The 21,612-nt window shown below is 30.3% G+C and overlaps 1 protein-coding gene across 2 annotated transcripts in view; it reads right to left on the bottom strand.

Moving 5' to 3' along the window:
- LOC140452345 (uncharacterized) overlaps positions 1 to 19,453 on the bottom strand; it is a 68,191-nt gene extending 48,738 nt beyond the window's left edge. Inside the window, exons 1-2 of one of the 2 annotated variants that reach the window (XM_072546545.1) lie at positions 19,281 to 19,453; positions 19,028 to 19,127 (exon numbers count right to left, since the gene is read on the bottom strand). The gene's annotated coding sequence lies outside the window, so the exon portion shown is untranslated. Of the gene's footprint in view, positions 1 to 19,027 lie in introns of both variants that reach the window. The other variant, XM_072546544.1, reaches the window with a different exon arrangement.
- Between the last annotated feature and the right edge of the window lie 2,159 nt (positions 19,454 to 21,612).

Genomic DNA, 21,612 nt, shown 5'->3' with positions numbered 1-21,612 from the left:
ATACTTTTGCTGCTACACATAGTAGTGATATACCTCTACAGTTCTTACAGTCTCTTGTGTTTCCTTTCTTGTATATAGGTATAATTACTGCATTTGTCCATTATCTGGGTATTACTTTTTCTCTTCCATATTAGGTTATATATTTATAACAATTTTTCTTTTGCTTTTACTCCTATATATTTCATCATTTCTGGTGCTACTTCATCGCTTCCTGGTGCTTTTCCAATCTTTATCTTTCTTATTGCTTCTTCCAGTTCTTCTTTTTCTATAGTTTCTGAATTTTTCGTGTTTCTCATGGCTACTCTCATGATGTGGCTTTCCTTCTCCATTATATTCGCTTGATTTCCATTCAGTATCAGCTAGAAATGTTCCCTCCATTTTTCCATTATTGACTTATCGTCGTTTATCACTGTTCCTTCCTTGTTCATTATTTGTTTCAGTTTCGCTTCTTTGTTGCTTCTTAGGTTTTTCATTGTTCTATAAAATAATTTTACGTTTTCTGTGTTGTTTTCTTCCATTTTTTCTCCGAATTTTTCTCAACTTTTCTTTTTCTCTTTCTTAACTTTTAATTTTTGTTCTTTGTCTCTTATAATTTTCATATTTTTGTTGTGTTTTGTCTTGGATGTATTCTTTCTATAATTTCTTCTTTTCTTTTATTTCTCTTTTCACTTCATCGTTCCACCAAGATCTTCGTTTCCCTCTGTTCTGTTGTTATTTCTTGTAGTTCCACATATTGATTTAGCTGTTTTTATCATCGCATTTTTAAATTTTCCGCATTCTTCTTCTATTGTTTCTGTTATTTCTTGTTCATTGTCCATCTCTTTCTCTAGCCCTCCTGAATGTATATCCTAAATGAGCCATTATTATTTTGTCAAGAAAATTATTCAAATTATTATTATAACTATATATATATATAAGTCACCCAATGGCATATAACAAGGTTACTAGTAAACATTAGCAATAATTGATATAATTGATAAATAGGCTATTTAATAAATAAATTTTTTGTGACAAAAACTTATATAAAGTTAATTTATTTGAAAACTGCAAGAGATAGGTATAGGGAATACTGATACAGATCGATAGAGTGTCCTATTTGAAAAAAAAAAGTAGTAGGCAAAAATGTAGAATAATGGTTTTATGCCAATTTTGACAGCACCCTGTATGAATGAAAAAGGCAACTTTACACTGTAAACGGTAATGATGTATTTGTTTAATACGTTCCTAAGAAATTTAAACTTTTATTCAAATTACATTAGGGGATATTGAAATTTATATACATATTAGGAGAGTCAGTTTAAGTTTTATTCGAAATAAAAATATTTATTTTATTTAAATTACAGAGTGTCAAGTTACCATTTTCATTTTGTAAAGATTTTATAAGTACTTTAAGATGATGTATATATAGGCTTACCATACATAAATAAGATTATTTACGTTCGTATAAACAATTCCAATAATAATGACTGCACATCTGATTGATAAGATATTTTATTAGGGTTCGCATAGAAGACGTGCTTAATTCTCGAAATCATCAAAATGACCAATTCAGCAATTCACCGTATCACATTTCTTAAACACATTATTTGTCGTTAACGAATAATAAACATTAAAAAAATGAAGAAATGATAAACAAACAACAGATCTTAGTTTACCCTAATCATTTGCAATGCGATTACATTTCGTTTTTTTGTGAACGGTGGTAAAATACGAAAACACTGTGTTTTATTTAATTGCTGTAATCGTTTTTTTATACTTTACCCTATCGACCATTTACTGTCCCGGTTAAGAGTTTCATAATTATGGTAAGCCTATGTATATACATATTTCCAGAAAATAAAAGCGAGGAAGAGTTTGAAAGATGTCTTTCCCATAAAACGTCTGACATTAAACCGTAAAAGCAAAAAATATAGTTTTAGATCAACGAAATATTTATTTTAGTATTGTAATACATAGTTTACTTACGACTATTCATACAAATAAACAGAGTAACGCTCGAAACAAAAGGAATTTTTCAATAACATAAAAATAGTACAGGTTTTTGTTTTTTATTAGATGTAAACAATGATTGATTATTGTTCATTTCACGGATTTTCTCCTATGATTGAAATCATACTCGAGGAACTTTATTAATACTTGACGACGTAACTTATCCACTCGTCTAAAAATACAAAGTAAAACACTAATAAAACTGTCAATAAATATAGAGATTTTATAATTAGAAATAAAAAACAACAGTGTTCACAATCTAATAACAAAGAGTATTTTTTCTAATAAATTTTTCTGGCCTTCTAGGAAGCAAGTCAATAATTTCGGTGATATCAATTTTTCATAAAATTTGGATTCGATAGAGATCATGGCCAAATTTTTTAAAAATTGTTTCACCTGAAGCCATAGAAACAGGTACGGTTAAAAAATTCCTAATCTTCTTCTTCAGGTGCCATCTCCGCTACGGAGGTTGGTAATCATCATAGCTATTTTAATTTTTGAGGCAGTAGCTCTAAATAGTTGTTTTGAGCTGCTTCCAAACCATTCTCTCAGGTTCTTGAGCCATGAAATTCGTCTTCTTCCGATGCTTCTTCTGCCATCTATCTTTCCTTGCATTATGAGTCGCAGGATGCCATACTTCTCGCCCCGCATCACATGTCCGAGATACTGTAGCTTTCTTTCTTTAATTGTAAGTTCAACTTCCTTCTCTTTACATATTCTCAGTACTTCATTGTTCTCTGTAACTCTATCTACCCAGGAAACCCTCATAATTCTTCTATAGGTCCACATTTTAAAGGCGTTAAGTCGTCTCATTGTGTCTAGATTTAACGTCCATGATTCCACTCCATAGTATAATACACTGTATACGTAACATTTTGTTAGGCGTACTTTAAGATCTAATGTTAAATATTTGCCACATAGGACCTTTTTTCATTTTCATAAAATTAGAACGTGCTTTTTCGATTCTGACTTTGATTTCTGCAGTGTAGTCAGTATTTTCTGTTATAAGTGTTCCTAGGTAAGTGTACTTTTTTTCTCTTTCGATCTGCTGGCCTTATTTGGCCTTATTATAATTATGGTTGTTCTTACAAATTTTCATAAACTTCGTCTTTTTGATATTGAGCGAGAGTCCGTACTCCCTACTACACATTACTATTTTACTTATGAGTCTTTCCAGGTCTTGTAAATTCCTAATGCCAGAGTAAAATCTGGAAAACAGAGAATAAGATCATTTTTGATTATAATTTCTAATATTTTAGTTGGCTGTTTTTCTCAAACCGAAAGCAGAATATTGAATAGCTAGCGCTCAGATAATAAGCAGAGAATAACCGAACACACAGAGAAGCGACAGAACGGTCCAAAAGCGTGTACCATTTTTGTATACGCATGCCTGATTCTGGTTGTTTAACTGTCAAAAACACGTGCTTATTCTTTATTTCTGGTTGTTTTCGATAGACCGTAGGCGTCTATGGTAAATACTCGACACAAGTGCATTTGACCATTTATATAATTTATTTATAGTTAAAAGTTTATAGTTATAGTTTATAGTTATAGTTAAATATATAAGTTTATAGTTATAGTTTATAGTTAAAAGTTTAATTTATATTTAAAATGTCTGGATATATTTGTGCGATTCGCGGATGTTCATCTGTGACAGGAAAAGGAATAAGTTTATTTAGATTTCCTAAGAATAGTAACAGGTAATTACTATTGCTTTGTAATTATTATTAGTTATTACATAATAGTATTGGTTTGACTTTCGAACAGTAAGCCGAAGCCGACGTGTCTGTCCGAACTATAAAAAAAAAACTTTGGTCTGCCAAGGGATTGTTCAAAATGAAAACATTAAATTTGGTGTCAGTGCTATTTCTTTTATTGAAAGACGCAAGTCTCCGAAGGCTCAGGTCAAAAAATCAACAGATGGTGGCCGGGTGTCAGCGTGCTCGAAGACAACAATACGAATATAGTATTTTTAGGAAATCAAAATATATAGAGGGTTTTATACACGAGAATATTTGATTTAAGAGCGTAGGCGCAAAATTTCGGGCCAATGTTTTTTAAATGTATTATTTTTTTTTCGAATCCTGAAAAAACTAATAAGTATTTTTGAAAAATAAATGCAGAATGAAAGACTACAAGTCCCCGAAAACTTCTATAATATTTATTTTAATAAGTTACAGGGGTGAAAAAAAAAAGAGAAAATTTAGTGTGATTTTTAATTTCAAATATCTCATTCAAAAAAACTTTTTGTTTATTTTAAGGGACTTTCGGCCCTCGGTAATAATGTAATCTTTCATTCTGTGTTTAAATTTTTCAAAAATATTTGTTAGTTTTCTCAGGATTCCAAAAAAATGTTAAAAAGCATTGGCCCGAAATTTTGCGCCTACGCTCTTAAATGAAACAAAGAAATTACTAAAATGCTCAAACTAAAAATTGTTGGAAACATAATTAGACCGATAATTGGGAAAATCTTAAAATTACAACAGAATAATACTTCAAAATTGTTTTATTTAATTTAATTTAGTTTAATTTAGTTTTTTCATAATTTAATGTAAGTTTGTTTATTTGCAACCATGTTTTTGCAATTTTGAAGTCTTGTTCTGTTGTATTTTTAAGATTTTTAGTAATTTCTTTGTTTCGTTTAAGAGCCTAGGCGCAAAATTTCGGGCCAATGCTTTTTAAATACAATCATTTTTTTCGAATCATGAGAAAACTAACAAATATTTTTGAAAAATTTAAACACAGAATGAAAGATTACATTATTACCGAGGGCCGAAAGTCCCTTAGAGTAAACAAAAAGTTTTTTTGAATGAGATATTTGAAATTAAAAATCACACTAAATTTTCTCTTTTTTTTTTCACCCCTGTAACTTATTAAAATAAACATTATAGAAGTTTTCAGGGACTTTCGGCCCTCAGTAATAATGTAGTCTTTCATTCTGCGTTTAAATTTTTCAAAAATACTTATTAGTTTTTTCAGGATTCGAAAAAAATGAATGCATTTAAAAAACATTGTCCCGAAATTTTGCGCCTACGCTCTTAAGAATTTATATTGTGTGATATGCCCACTGACTATTAATTTTCTGGTTGTTAGCTGTCATTGGCGGCTTGGCCACGTAACTTCAAAGGACTGTCGCTTCTCTGTGTTCGGTTATTCTCTGTAATAAGGTAGATCCTTTATTTACTGAGGAAATAACGTGTTCCAGAATTGCAAAATAGAAAGCTGAACTTGAACTGTTGGACGAGGTTTGAACCTAGTTCATCAAATCAAATAAACGGATCTTTTTTCTAAGCTTCGAGATAGGAAATTCAGGATCAGACCTAAATCTCTAGAAAGTATTGTTGCTGATTCGACAAATAATATTATCGTCATATCTTTGGAATTCCAAATATTTTTATAACATTATCTAAGCCTTGAATGCATTCCGCTATATTTAATTTAGAATTTTGAAGCATTTTATTTCAGACATCAATTCTTGATAATATATCATGTCAATTTACAACTGAACACAAAAATTTAAATGTTTTTAAAATTGTAATTGGTGATTTTGTTTTATTCTTTTTTTTACGTGTTTCTGGTGGGTTCTCCAATTACAGCATTTGATGCAGTAATAATGTTCTGTATATCTTGTCTAATAATATTGAAACGGATTTCCCACCTTGTTTCACTTGCGGTTTTAAAATCGCACTTGATCGTTTATGGCTCCAAATATTTTGCGGAGTATCTTGCGCTCGAAGATTTCCAAAAGTCTTTCATCCTTTTGTGTTAGAGTCCATGTTTTCGCCCCATATGTAAGGACCGGCCCCATCAGTATTTTGTAGATAATAATTTTAGTTTTTCTTTGGATTTTTTCCTTTTAGAGCGAGGGAATACTTATCTGATGGCCCTGATGATCTCCTCGCAAAGCCTTCTCCACGATTCTCTGTTTGCCCTTCTCAGCTCGTCATTATATTCAGTCAGAGCTTTGATTTCAAATTAAATTTTCTGGTCTATGAGTTGCAAGGTTGTCATTCCACCAGGGTGATTTCCTGTTAGAATTCCTCACTATCTCCGGACAGTTGTCTTCGAATGCTGACATTGCAACCTCTTGAAACTGTTAGGCGGCCATGTCGGTCATGCCTTCCAGTTTTGTTTTTACAAGGGTTACGATAAGTTTCCGTGACAGGCTCATTACCTGTTATTTCAAAACAAATGTGTCGATGGTATGAACACCTCATTTGACACCAGTCCATTTTTAACAGTTCTCGCCACATGAGTCTTGGATAGTGTTATATCTATACCACCTTTCATTGTGAAGTTACAAAAGTTGGTTTGTTTTCTACTTTTAGTATATCCAAATTAGGTTCCATAACAAACGGTAATAATGACTCATGTCTTTCATTGGTGTTTGTCATTCGACTACAAATATTGTAAATCAGTTTATATTTGTTTTAGTTATATCTGTTTCGGACTAAATAGGGACATATTTATACAATAGTTGAGTGGCTCAGAGGCAAAGGTGACTAAGCTACAAAGTGGAGTTTTTGTGATTAATCATGTCAAAGTTAACTTTAAATGAACAATACAATTTTTATGATAAAAAAAAATGTAACACTTTATTTTTTAAGAAAAAGCTAATGTCTTAAAACAACATTTAAAGAAAAATCTCACCAAGTTTTATTATTCTAATTCTGTGTTCAAAAAGTATAGGCACATTTGCCGTTACAAAAAAATATATTCCTACAGAAACTTGTGTGTTAAGCTATGTTTAGGCATATTTACCATAAAGAAAACTAAAACAAGTAATTTTTCCAAAATAAAAATTAAGATAAACAGAAAACAAATCTCCAACTTATTAGTGCTAAAAACATATTTAATGCGTATTTTTAATTTTCATGTCTAATTGCTTCTTCTAAGCCCACATGTAATGCATCGGAGCTATCTTTCAATCCAGAATAAAAGCTGCGGAACTCAGGCTATTAAATCTTCTTTTCTTTTGTTATTGCTCTCCCATTTGTATACAGAACATCTAGGTTATGCATTACAGTAGATGATGATGGGCGGCCTTTGGTTTTCTTGCTTAAATCAACCTCATGAAACAAACCCATGTCCTGTGCTGTACATTTTACATAAATTTTTTTTGGTTTGTTTTTAAGATACCTTATCTGTTGAATTTTTCTATCTGTTGAAATATCTGTTGAAATAAAGCTAATGAAATTTTTCCATCTGTAATGGAAACTGTGTCTTTAAAAAAGTTCTTACATACCACTTGGTCACAACCATTTTCATCCGGTAAAGTATATACACGAGTTTTAAACCTACATGAATTTTGATTTTGGGTATAAGTTCTCTTTTTGTCTTTTACTTTTATTTGATCTTGAATAAAATCATTTTTTATTGACCAGTTAAGCGAATAGTAATTTTTAAAGATGTTTTGCTTTCGTTCATTAGAAATTTTCATATGACACTTCATTTCGCACGAACATGGTCCAACTACGAGTTGTTTAGCATTTTTACGTTATCCTTCTTCTGTGAAATACTCTTCTCCTTTCTCCGTGGCTATCTTCCTTTTATACCTTGCACGATTCTCAAGATTTCTTACTCTCTTTCTGGAATGTTGGTGCGATTTGCCTTCTGGTTCATCACTGTCTTGATTTTTAGTCTTCGACAACCCATTTATTGAGTTTTTTTCACTAGAATCATCATTACTCTCGTCTAGAACAATAAAAAATATATTACAAATAAGTTTGCTGCAAAAAAAAGCCTAAGCCACATTTGTTTATAAGTGGGTATTTAAGGATTATCTTGCTTGTTTTATATTTAAATATTAATCATATTGTTACTGTCTTACCTGAAGACTCGATATTTGAAGAACTGGGATTATAATCGCTGAAAGCGGATCCGAAAGGCTCCGATGCATCACTGTTCATGTTTACATCCGCCATGTTTTTGTTGATTAGGCAGTTTTACCGCAAGCTTCCTATGACCAGTTTATAGATGGGGACACCATACCAACAAAAATATGTTGATTAGGCTGATTCTGCACACGATTTTTACAGAAATTATAAGCACTTATTAATAGGCTTACCATAATTATGAAACTCTTAACCGGGGCAGTAAATGGTCAATAGGGTAAAGTATAAAAAAAACGATTAAGCTGCTGCCAAAAACTTTTATTAATAAAATACCTATTTTTTGTACCATTCATACTTCTCGCTTGTATGTAGTTTTTTTAATAAAATATATTTTTTTATTTTTTCGTAAAAATCCTTACGTCATATGTATTAAAGTTTAATTTACAGTATAGTAATGCTTGTACGGTAGACTCCAACATACGGCTTCTATCGTCCGACCAAATATGTTTCATCATCGAGAAGACACGCTCTAAAGGAGCGGAGGTACCTGGTAAGCACAAAATATATTGCACCATTTTTACCAGGTTGGGTGTATCGATGTGTTGTTCATAAAAATGTTTAAATAATAGAACTCATTTGTCAACATAATCAATTTGTATCATCGTGAAATTCCGTTCATCATTCTTTGATGATAAAAATTTTCGTGACAGCTCGTCAAGAAGGTTGTCAGTATTAATATTTTGTCGATCGCCCGAACCGTTTATTTTGTATCTAATTTCAGCAGATCCTTCGATTTCGTCCATTTCAATACGTGATTAGTCCAATCCATTCGAAAATGTCGGCTCCTCCGAAACTGTCTTCTCACAATTCAATGTATGAAATGCATCATCGGTAAAAATCAGTTATTTCTGTTTGAAATTTATCAATATTCTGGCTACTACCAAGATTCTTTAATAATAATTGTTTCGCTCTTTGTGGTACAAAATTGCTGTCCATGCGTTCTTGAAAATTAGATTTCAATCTTCTTAATTCCAAAATAATGTTAGTCACACTTGCTTCACTTTTTTTCATGACTAGTACAGTCTTGTTAAAATTGTTTAATTGTCCATGCACAAACCAAAAATATAACTCACCCGTTTCCCTTTCAAAAAAATCTCGCATTGCACGAGGAGAGTTATCTTGGGAAAGGAAATATGCTTTTAGTCCTTCGAATATATTTACAATTTTCTCAATTGCCGACAAAAGAGAAAAAATCTGGTACTTCCATGTTGGATTAGGTTTTTATATTCCACATCTACACATTCACAGAATTCCTTGAACTGAGTTACTCGAACTGTGTAGATATGAAAATGTTTATATATTTTGACAACTAGTGCTTCAATTTCGATTGGTAAACCATCCACAGCATTTTGAAGTGCATTGTGAACAATATGTGCGCCACATCCAATTCCTACAATATCTACACCTAGTTCTTGTTTAAGTCTTCTGTAAACATTATTTTGTCCTCTTCTATGCACACCTCCAAAATTTATATTACAATTGACACCACAAAATGAAGCTACTTTTTTTGTAATGTCATGACGACGTAATGTTGAAATTATATTTTGAGTCAATATTTCCGATGTCTCACCCTAAACGGACTCAAAATTCAATAGTTTCACATGTACACCTTCTAATGGTAAGACGTATCTAACAATAATCGGTGTCAGTTTGATGTGCTTTTTATTTGAGGTGTCGTTAGTAACACTTACGAAAAAAGCCTTCTGTCAGTCGGTGTGTAACTCTGACAAAGACAAAGGTGCCATCACATTTAAAATGATCGCTTCACATTTGGTTCTCGCAACCCCAAATTTTGATTCAAAAACTTTTGAAATCAATTTCGACGTACAATCAGATGTTTTGAAGCTTATATCATCAATTGCCGTGTGATAAGCGAATGTGGCCTCTTTAGCTGCAATAATTAAATAGTTTTGAATGGGATCATCATTTAAAAAAAAATTGATAGAAGAACTACTTGCAATCGCCGTTACACCAGACTTGTGTTTTGCACACTTTAAGTGATCTTTGATTTTTTTAACGTTTAAATTAGTTAACGACTCACTGAAATAATGTGTTTACGAAATGTGATAAGGTGAATTGCTGAATTGGTCATTTTGATGATTTCGAGAATTAAGCACGTCTTCTGTGGGAACCCTATTAAAATATCTCATTAATCAGATGTGCAGTCATCATTATTAGAATTGTTTATATAATTCGAACTTGAATAATCTTATTTATTATCAATAAATATGAATCCAGGAGGATAAAAATCATTCGTATGAAATCAGTAAAGGAAATTTAGGCACTTTTGCCCCTGAGCCACTCAGTTACAATAAATATGAAATAAAAGCCATGTAAGAAGATCGGTTAGTAATTAGGAGATGATCAGTGGGCCTTAAACAAGTTTTAAAATTTAATTCCAATGACTATTATTATTACTATTATTATTTTAGAAAAGTAAATTATTTAATTTCATATACACACATCAAAATAATTTAGGGGACACCTATATTAATATTCTTAAATCAATATACCAACTTGGACGGTAAAGCTGATAATAGTGGCTATAAAAAATTTAACAAAACTTCAATATGCGTTTTTTGTCTACGAGATAAAAAGTAATCTTTTTTTATTGGTACTTGATTCTCGATGTCTATGTAGATTTTTATTTAGTTTTGCAATTGCCAATAATGGAGAGACATCATTTAAATCGCGAAACGCATTGGCGTGCTATCGGGATGCGTCAAGTTGGCAGAAGTCAATGAGACGTTGCTGATGTTCTCCACACGAACAGAAGTGTCATTAATCGTTTGTGGTTAGGGTATCAAGAAACGGGTGATGTTGCTGTACGTCATACAGGCCGTACAAAGATAACAAACCAGATTGAAAACCATTTTATTAGGTAGCAGGCTTTGCTAGATCGCACTATAACTGCTTCACAATTACAAATGAGGCTGCAAGAGATCCATAAGGTGTTTTTAAGTACCCAAACCATTAGAAATAGACTACATAAAATAGGGTTAAATGCTCGAAGACCTGCGAGAGTGCCTGTGTTATCTAGAGGAAATCGCGCTCATCTACTTCAGTGGTCACAAGAACATGCAAATTGGGTTAGACGTGAGTGGACCTCTACTTTGTTCACAGATGAGTCCCGATTTGTGTTTGCACCAGATATAAAACGGACAAGAATTTGGAGACGATTTGGCAATGGTGAACGATTGGCCACCGAGCAGGAGGTTCATAGACATCAAAGCAGCAGTATGATGGTATGGGGTGGCATCACTCTTCGTGGAAGAACCAATCTCGTTTGTCTAAAACGGTTTCTAAATGCAACAGCGATATTATTCTTAAACCGATTTTTATAGCCTTTGCACAACAAACTGGTCCCAAATTTCAATTAATGCACGACAATGCGCGTCCGCATACTGCCAGGTCGTGCGAATATTCCTCGAAGATAATGAAATTGAGGTTTTACCATGGTCTGCACAATCGCCAGATTTAAATGCAATTGAGCATGTATGGGACATATTGGGCAGACGAATTTTACAATAAATATTCCGTTCAATATAAGACAGCAACTGTTTGAGGGTCTTTCAATGGAGTGGAACAGAATACCGCAGAAAGACATTGACCATCTGATCATGAGTTTACCTTACAGATGTAGGACAGTACATATTGCAGCGTTGAGGGGCAACAAATTAGTTTTTTTTGTTACCGTTTTTTAACTTATGGAGTTCTATTTTAATTTTTTGTAAGAACTATTGCGATAATTCTAAAAAAATGTTTATTTTATATTCGGGACACTTATTTATAACTATTTTTAAAAAATATTTGAAATAAATTATTTGAAATCCTTTTGTAATCTCGCATTTTGTTTTTGTCCCCTAGATTATTTTGATGTGTGATGTTATGTTCAGTAAGAATGTTGGATTTTGTTGTGTTAAAAGCAAATTATATGAATATAATATTGATATGTAATTTATTACATACAATAAAATTTATTTTAAATATAATAGTAATCATTCAGTTTACTATACTATAACTCTCTAAATAATATAGAGAGATATATAAAGTAATATTTCTTCTATGGCGCTACAGTCCACGTCAGCTCTGGCCTCTCCCAGCATCCACCTCCATGCATTCCTTTTCTTGGCTACTCTCCTCCAGTTATCCACCTCATTATCTCTATAGCATCGGATTTTACTTCGTCTATCCATCGCTTCCTTGGTTTTTCTACTGGCCGACGTCCCACTAAGTGTTGTACTAGGTGTTCTGTTGTATTCTGCCTATTATCCATTCTTATAAGGTGGCCTGTCCAGTGCAATCTTTGTATTTCTACATAATTTGCTATAGAGGATTCTTTGTAATATTGATATGTATGATTGTAGATGGGTTACAATATTCTTCTCAATAACTTTCTTTCAAAAGTATTAATATGGTTTATTTTTTTTGTCATGATCCATGTTAACGTCAGAACAGAAGACTAATAATCAATTAAAATAAAACAAAACAATAAGTACAAAAGACTATGTAAACAGACCAACAAAATAATATTAAGTGAAAACAAATTCCAAAGGATCAATTACTTTAAATAGTTTGGGTGTTAGTGGACGGTGAAAATGTAAGGCGTGCGGAAATAAGCGAAAGATTTAAAGCAGAGAATGGGGTGTTCTTCATTAACGTCATCTTGGTTTATATCCGTTGGAAGTTCTTTAAAGTGTTGTTTCCATTTTTAAACTATTTCTTTTGTTTCTGTTATTAATTTTATCCATGTATATTTCATGTTTTTTGTGTTCAGAGTTCTGTAGAATAGCTTTTAGTTACTTTTTCTATCTTCTTCCATTTTATCTCTAAATCTTTCCCAATTATCTCTCTTTGCTTAATTAATAGTTTTATAATTATTATAATTCTCGTTTGTTTTATCTTTCAGATATTGTTTCTATGCATTTTTCTTCACTTTTGCTTGCTTTTTTGTTTCTTCATAGCACCATGCTTTTTTACTTTTTCCACATACTTCCTTAGCTGCATCCAGTAGTAGATCTTTGTAGCTGTTCCATAAATTGTTTATCTAATTATTGCCTTCTGCTTCCCTTATTGTTCTTTTAATTTACTTCCTTCTCAAATGTGTTTACCACTTCTTTGTTTGCTTATATGCTTTGTTGCTTATGTATTTTTATTGTCTCTTTTTAATTGGTTTTTCCTCTTTTGTACTAGGCTTTTCTTTATTGTTTATTTCTTCTTGTATCTTAGATACTACCATTAAATGATTGCTGTCTATTTCAGGTCCTCTATGCACTTTTAGGTCCATTACTTTTGTTCTATCTTTGCTTTCAACTAGTATATACTATATAATTTCCATCTCATTTAGACATTGCTTTATATTTTCTAATTCCTATTTTATTTTCAGCTCCGATTTTCTTAATTCTATTATCTCTACTTTATATTCTCTATTTTCTTTTCTAATTTCTCTTATGCCTTTGTACACTTTTCTTAGTAAGTCTGTTTCCATCTTTTGCAAGAATAAAGACTGGGAAAGGAGTTACTTTACCATAATGGTTCAAAGAAATCACTCCTATTGATCCTGTTGTTTCTATAATTTCAATATATTCTCTTATATTAAATTTTGTTTTTGTTTAAATCTATTCTATCTGATGAAATAATTTAAATAATAAAGTAAAATGCTGGTGTTTAGCATTTTACTAAGAAAATATCTCCAGATGTCAGGTTTAACAGTATAAACATTTCATGATTTCTTACCAAAAAAGACAATGTGCAGGTACATGTAATCTTTTGACTGAATAATCTGTCAGAAATGCAACATTGGATTTCAATTTTTGCTACAAAATATTCCCAAATGCCCACTGATACAATATGGTATCAGTATTTTTTAAGCCCTGCAAAAATTTAAAAAATCTATTTTCAGTAATTTCTAACCAACATCCTTAAAGTACAATAACTCAAAATTACTGATATCAAGTGCATCAATGCCAACATACTCACAACACAATTGGAAATAAAAATATTAGAGTAGTAATTGTCAAATAATCACATACCTATCTTTTTGTTTTGAATTTTGAGTGACAAGTATAAAACTTACTTCATTATATTTGATACAATTAATTTCTGATGATATATGATCACATCCTTATTTCTAATTGTGGTCTTAATATGTACTGGATGTTTTAATATTAACATTTTATGATGGTATGTATTTTATGTTTACAAAAAAGAAAGTTGTGACTGAAATCATAATAATAAAACATTAAATGATCTCATGATATCACAAATATCACAAAATGCACAGAAAGCTGCTATATAGTACTATTATCAACATTTTAACATTTTTTGATTTGTTTTAAGCAGTTTGTTTTACCAAACATAATTTGTAAAGTAAATAAATTTATAATTTTAGAATGTGACAAATGGAAAAATGAAGAAGTTTGGTGTAGTAAAATATTTCTTCAATCTCAGCTTTACTTCAGTTTATGAGTCTACAAGTACAAGTATTATAAGAACAATTAATATGCCAGAAAATAAGTAATTCAATAGTCATTCACCATAGTGACTTTAATCCTTCTTTAATCAATATTTTTTTGTTTCAGACGTCAAACAAATTTTTTATGAAATTTTCTGTGGATGCAATGAATGTTTGTTTATTTTTAGTATAATAAAAGTCTAGTCTGAAGCCATTAAAAATGTGATTTCAAGGAAATAGTACTACTAGTTTCAAAAGTTTTGCTTTCAGATTATTTTCAACTAAAATCTATACAACTGAGGATATTTTTAAAATTTTATTATTAGATACTATATATACGGTATAGAATGTATACCGCAATGGCAATATAAATTTGAACTAAATAATTAAAGTAGGTACAAAGAATATAGACGCTTAGTAGGTATTTCAAACATGCCAAGATATTCTTAAAAAGAATCGATTTTAAGAGTCTTCCAAACTACATGAAGAATATATACAATAGATTCTGCTTCAGTTAGAGATTAATCATCAATGGATTTTATTGAATGCTCATCGTTAACTTTATGTATTTTGTATTTTCGATTTAAAATATGTTGTTTTTATTTTAAAAATCATGACTATCAAACAATAAGAAATGACAGAAATAGCACTTCTTCTTCTTTCATCGTAACAGACATAATTTTCGGCAGCGTTGCCATAGTTGTATCAAATACATTGTATTATGAAATATATAAAAATGAACAGATTTTTAATGACATATTTTAACATTTCATTGTTAGCTACTTTCAAATTACTGCTTTGTTACTAGAAAACTTAATATTTTAAGTATTTTATAGAAAATAAGAATATATTATTTTATTAAATCTACTTATTAATAGTGTTTATAAGATAAGTCAGATAATACGGAGTTTTGATTAGTTACAAAACATCGATTATCTTTATTAACCTGTTTATTAATTTAAATCATTTGTATGTTTTTCAATTCTTTGAAGTGGTAACAATGTGGTATATACATAAACTTTGCACTTATCTGCCTATTGTTTTGAACAGTGACGTATAATATATTTATTTTTTATACGTCATTCGTTTTGAAAGATGTATACATTTTGTTAATTTTAAAACATTCTGAATTTTTACACAATTTATTGGTAAAAATCATTGATATTTATTATTTTTTGCTTCCGAATATTTGTTTTGTTGATTACGACAATTACTTATATTTGTTGGCTTTTTAGTTAAAATTTATCATCATTTATTAATATTTTTAACACTACTAGCTTGCACCAAAGATAGCTTTTTTTTCTAATTTTTCCACTAAAAATTGGGCATTTTAGGGCGTGTCCTTTCAATATTTGATCAAATCAGTTTGAGCAAACCAAAAAAATTGACAGCATATGACGTGATAATCTGAATTTGATCAAATTTCTAAAAATAGATGAGCATTTATTTTTCAATGTTAATTTGATTAAACATTAATTTTTATTGGTTGAAAAATATTTAAAGACAAATTACAATCAGCAGTTAGACACAACGTGATGAAAATCATTTTTCCTTTTTCTTTGGTTGACAGTGCAATGGTTTGTTTGGTTTGTGTTCGTCTTCCTATTTTGTTAAAATAAAATAAAAGTTTAGAATATCTTGGAGCCAGAAACAAGTTTCTACATTAATTGATTTATATCGAGAAAGAAGCTGTTTATATATTGTGAAGCCATATTATTATAAAAATCCGTTCAGTATTTTTCATTGTGTATGAGGAAAATTCGAAACGTCAATAAGGCACAAACAACTGATAAATATAGGCAAGACAGAAATTAATTTTATTGACATAAAAATTTGGTCAAATTTGAATGATAAGTAAAAGCTAGATTTTTAAAATTTGAACAAAATGTAGTTATGACGTCATTACGTCAGTTTGGCCAAACAAATTTGATCAAATATTTGAATTATTTGACCCTTTTGACCGTGTGCCACGGACTTAAAAATATATCTGTGGATAATGTCAATATATTCTTCTTTTTCTATAAAAACACACTTTATGGAGATTATATTTTATAAGGTAGTTAAGAATAATTTCTTTTATAATCGTTTACATTGTTTCTTATTTACCCAAGGTTTAAGCGTTTTATAAAAACTTTTAGATATTCACTGGTATTCATCCATAAAGTAACTACTTTTGAGGTAGTTTTTCTGTGGTATTCATCAGACCGGGACTTAAAAAATTATCCAGCCTCACCGTATATATTTTCTTTCATCAGTAATTTAGTCTAAAACCGATGACGGTCTGCACATCCTCATAGAGGTGTCCTTTATTATTTTTTGGATGCGATCTTGATCTTGTTGTACATGTCATTGTCAAATGTCAAGGGTTATGGAATTTATTGTTATTTTTGGTTACATGTAATAAAATATGTTAAATGTTTAATTATTATTTCATATTTTTAAAATATTACACTAAACTTTTGTTAAATCATTTGAAGGTAGGAGCTAGTAACATTTGGTTTGTTTAAAAAATCTCCTAAAACAGGGAATATTTGTGTTTGCAATGTAAATCTAGGCTAAAATTCAAAATTGAAAAAAGGCCTTCCTGGAACCAGTACATGTATGACGTACAATCACAAAATATCAAAATTCTTTAATAATTTCCAAATAAAGTGCAGGGATAATTTCTTGATACAATATAATGTCTCTCAACAATGACATTCCACTGGAAACCATCAGTTTAGGTATCATACACCAGTTTGTGTTCAGTACAGTATACTGTGAAAGGGTGTTAGTGGAGGCCCAGTATCTAAACGTTGGGCTATGTTATAAGCATATTGAATTATTTTCAGGTTTTAACTTTCACAGACAAATATGTACATAGTAAATCCTTCAAATCAGTTAAGTTGGTAACTAGGTTATAATTTAATAGTCTTGAACTTCCACACTTTCATAGGACTGTAGTCTAAATAGTCCTATATCTAGAAAGGAATAGGTGTTACTGGTTCTAACACCACAGTATCAATAGCCCTCAGAAATTATCCAACAATATTTCAAGCAGATTTGCAATTGATTTGTATGCTCAAGGGGGTCTGAAAACACCTCAATCCAGCTATGAACCGAACATAGATAAAGGGTATACTCAAAAGATCTATAGATCCACTTTTGGAGACGGCATATGAGGCTAATTGATCTAATAATACTTTCTGTATTGAGTTTTTTAAATACAGTATTTCTGCCTTCAATGTTTTGATAACATTTAAAAAGTAACAATTGAAAAAGTAGTGTACTAATTTATGTTTTTAGTGTTATTGCATATTCTTTTTGTATTAATTACACTTTTCAATCACAACCACTGTATTTTCATAAAAAAATAAAGCTCTTAATAAGAAAACTTTTTAGAACCAAAACTAGTCGTTTGTTTTTCATGCACTTGATAATAACTTGTTTAGAATTTGTGTAAAATAGACACTTTTTATTCAGAACCTTTATCTAAGGTCTCAATATTTGATACTAACTGTAGAACATTTGATACTAACTTTAATTTCAATCTCTACTACAGGCAAATCTAAAAGTTCATATTGTGCAGTTAAATTACATCCAGATAAAACTTTTGGATTCTGGGAGATTGACTGATGCAATTTCTTATTATTTATCATTAAATATCCTGTATCATCATTCTTGGAATGCCCTTTTAGCCCATCCACAAGATTTCTTTTGGTGTTCCTCAACAATATCGATGTCTTAACCTGAACAGATATATTGTAGACATTACATAGTAGTTTGGAAATATTCTGTGAATGTATCATAAGAAGATATGATGTTCTTGTATTGTATATACCAAGTTAATTTCAATTGTAAAAAGTGCTTCTGCAAATATGTTGTCATTCACCACTTTTGTATGTCTTTTATGAATGGTTCTTAACAGCGAATGAAAAAAATGAAATACCTGTCACCCAGTGATATTTCGTTTACTATAATATTAGAAAGTAATATTGAAAAGCTATTATATATACTATTAAAAGAATAAAAAAAGCAATAGTTTTTTTAATATTGCCCAAACATATTTTTAAAACATTACTTTAAAAATTTTTATTGTTCAAAAAACCTATATTTTCTAAGTATGACAACTGGTTGGATTAGTCATTATAAGGCGTATAGCCTATATATTGTTATCTGATAATCTCTTTTTTAAATGGAAAATATATAAATTTAGTACCAAATAATTTTTACAATATATATATATTAATAATATAAACAACAATGTTAGCCTCTTAAGAAAGTACGATAAAGCAAAAAATTGTCATTTTTACATGAACATAATGAATTTTATGAGCTACACTTGAATCTGAATTACACTTAAGTATATATTAATAATATAAACAACAATGTTAGCCTCTTAAGAAAGTACGATAAAGCAAAAAATTGTCATTTTTACATGAACATAATGAATTTTATGAGCTACACTTGAATCTGAATTACACTTAAGTATATATTAATAATATAAACAACAATGTTAGCCTCTTAAGAAAGTACAAAAAAGCAAAAAATTGTCATTTTTACATGAACATAATGAATTTTATGAGCTACACTTGAATCTGAACTACACTTAATGTGCTACCAAGTAAAAACGTATTTCCAGTATTCTTCATCCATAAGAATTAATCTAAAAAATTTGCTTGCATGACAGTAAAATTTAGCCAATACTTACTTTTGGTGATCTCTGAAAACAAGCAAATTGTAGAGATAACTTCCAAAAGCACTGTTATATTCTGTACCAAACTGAACACTACAGTATTTTCACATTAAAACTAAAAAACAAAGCGTTATTATTATAAAATATTGCCGCTTGTTGTCTTCTCTGTCCAGTCTCCAGAAAGAAGTAAACGATATATCAAAAACAGAAGAACTAACTATATAACTACAGTACACAATGCTTCCTTAAGATGTTACTCAGTACGTACCGACAGTTCGACTGTTCTATTAGTTTGATTTTTATGGCTTACATTAGTGACATCTCTGGCAACTAATATGAACTTACGCTTTTGTTCTCGTAACACCAGGGAGCGCTCATGTGATTCCCCTCACCACCGCACCATCGCTCGTCAAAAAAACCTACTACTGATTCTGAAATATGAAAAAGTGAGGCTGGCAATGCTTATCCATAGTATATTGCTGAAGAATTCGTTTAAACATTAAATTGTGGCTTAGCCTTAGATTTTTGCATTTTAGAGATCAAATCTTAGTCATGTAACGTATTTTTTGGACCTTTTTCACATTTGGTCCAGTGAAGATAGCCTCAAATGTGTTTGACAAAATAAAATATTGGTGTTTGGCAGTGTTGAAATTTACATTACAAATGAAACATACGCAATCAAAAGCAATAAGATATTTAAATACTAATACTTAACAATTATCAAAAAAAAGAAAAAATAAATAGTTTTACAACAGTTTTTAAAAATAAATAATAAAATGTCAACTGGCAACTGGTGGTTGAGGGTTCTGACTCTGTTGCCAAATATATCCAATAACCTATCAAAGGACAATTGCCCAAAAAATGTTTCTAATAATTAATTTCAATTAATATCAAAAGAAACAAATATTAATTCATTAATGTTTTCTATAAGGTATAAAATTGCAGAATCCACATAATAATATAATAAAACTACATTTTAAATTTTAAAAGCTTTATCTCTTTGTATTTGAAGCATATAACATGTACCATATACGGACCTGGCAACATTGCCCACGCAATTTTTCGTTCTGTGAAAATTAATTGACAGCTAATTTGAGGCTATCTTCACTGAGACCAAATGTGAAAAACGTCCATATTGTGATTCAAATTTTTAATTTAAATGTGTAGAAATCTAAAAATAATATAATAAAGTTTACACGGTTGCTGTCAGAGATTGCCTTTAAATAGAACAATTTGTTGGATGACAGGCGTAGTGGTGCTGGGCCGCGAAAAAGAAGAAATAAAAGACACCAGCATTCTGTGTAAAAGGAAATAAAACCGAATCCAACCTTCTTAAACTTGTCCAGGACAGTCGTCATCTACCGAATATTTTTAAAGTATATTAAGTGCGACTCTTCTGATGTGAAACGTGTCCTACATTCTCTGTTTTTATGTCTATAGAATTATTCCTAACTTTTTTTAATCATACGGAATATTATTACTATTTGTTCTTAAACATAAATAATAATAAATAAAAGGAATAAATGCGACAGGTTATATTATTTTGTTTTAAAAATTAGAGTAAGACATATTTTTTATAAAATTACAATAGTGGGGCGTCTTTGATTACAATAAAAACTCCAGGAATTGTATTTAATATATAAATGACTTAAAATGTTTCAATGTGGGCGTTTATTTGTAAATTGCATTTATTTTATAATGTGTATTTTTTATATCTCAGTCAATAAACAATATTTGAAACACCCATTCTTTATGATGAGGTAATAATTAAATCCCTTTTTTCCGAAACAGCCCGTTATAAATCGGTGGTATTGCAGCCAATGGGCTTATTGTATTTTAATATATCAGTTAACTTTTTGCAAATTTTTATAATTCTTTTAAGTACAATAAAAAAAATTTAATATTTAAATTAATTTTTGGTAAAACATTAATACTCTTATCAGGATATACCTGTTACTGACTTTTATTTTTAATAGCTTTTCTTTCAAATTTCTTTTTTCAGTCTTTTATTTATTTCAATAGTATATTTTCGCTCTGTTTATATGTAAGATGCCTCATAAGTGGAAAAAGAAAAACCATGAGACGACTGCTCCAATAAAGTCTCGTATTGTGGACGCCATCCAACAGATTAAAGCGGGGAACAGCTTAAGACAGTTAACAAAGACTTATAGTATTACGCTTAAAATCTGCTCTTCAACGCTATGTTAAGAAATTTGATAAAGCTCCCAACAAGGAATGCAATGCTTCTTGTTCTAATTTGATATGTAATATGATATTCTCTGAAAAGCAAGAATTGGCTATAGCAGAATATATCATTGCTGCAAGTAGAATGCATCATGGTTTAAGACCAATTTAGGTCAGAATTCTAGCGTGGCAAGAATGCATGTACCCTTAAATGCAAACTAGACAATTCATGGAAAGTTAATCAAATTGCAGGATATGACTGGTTCAAAGGCTTCATGGAACATCGCAAAGAACTTTCGCTAAGGTCTCCAGAAACTACAAGCCTGAAAGGACAACAAGTTTCAGCAAAACAAAAGTTGATATGTTTATAAATAACTTAAAAACTATCTGTGAGAAATATAATCTCACCCAGATCG

The sequence above is a fragment of the Diabrotica undecimpunctata genome, chromosome 10, assembly GCF_040954645.1.
Source record: "Diabrotica undecimpunctata isolate CICGRU chromosome 10, icDiaUnde3, whole genome shotgun sequence".
In the NCBI taxonomy this organism is placed as follows: Eukaryota; Metazoa; Arthropoda; class Insecta; order Coleoptera; family Chrysomelidae; genus Diabrotica; species Diabrotica undecimpunctata.
Note: the sequence above shows the minus strand (reverse complement) of the source record. Positions and strands in the feature narration are given on the sequence as shown.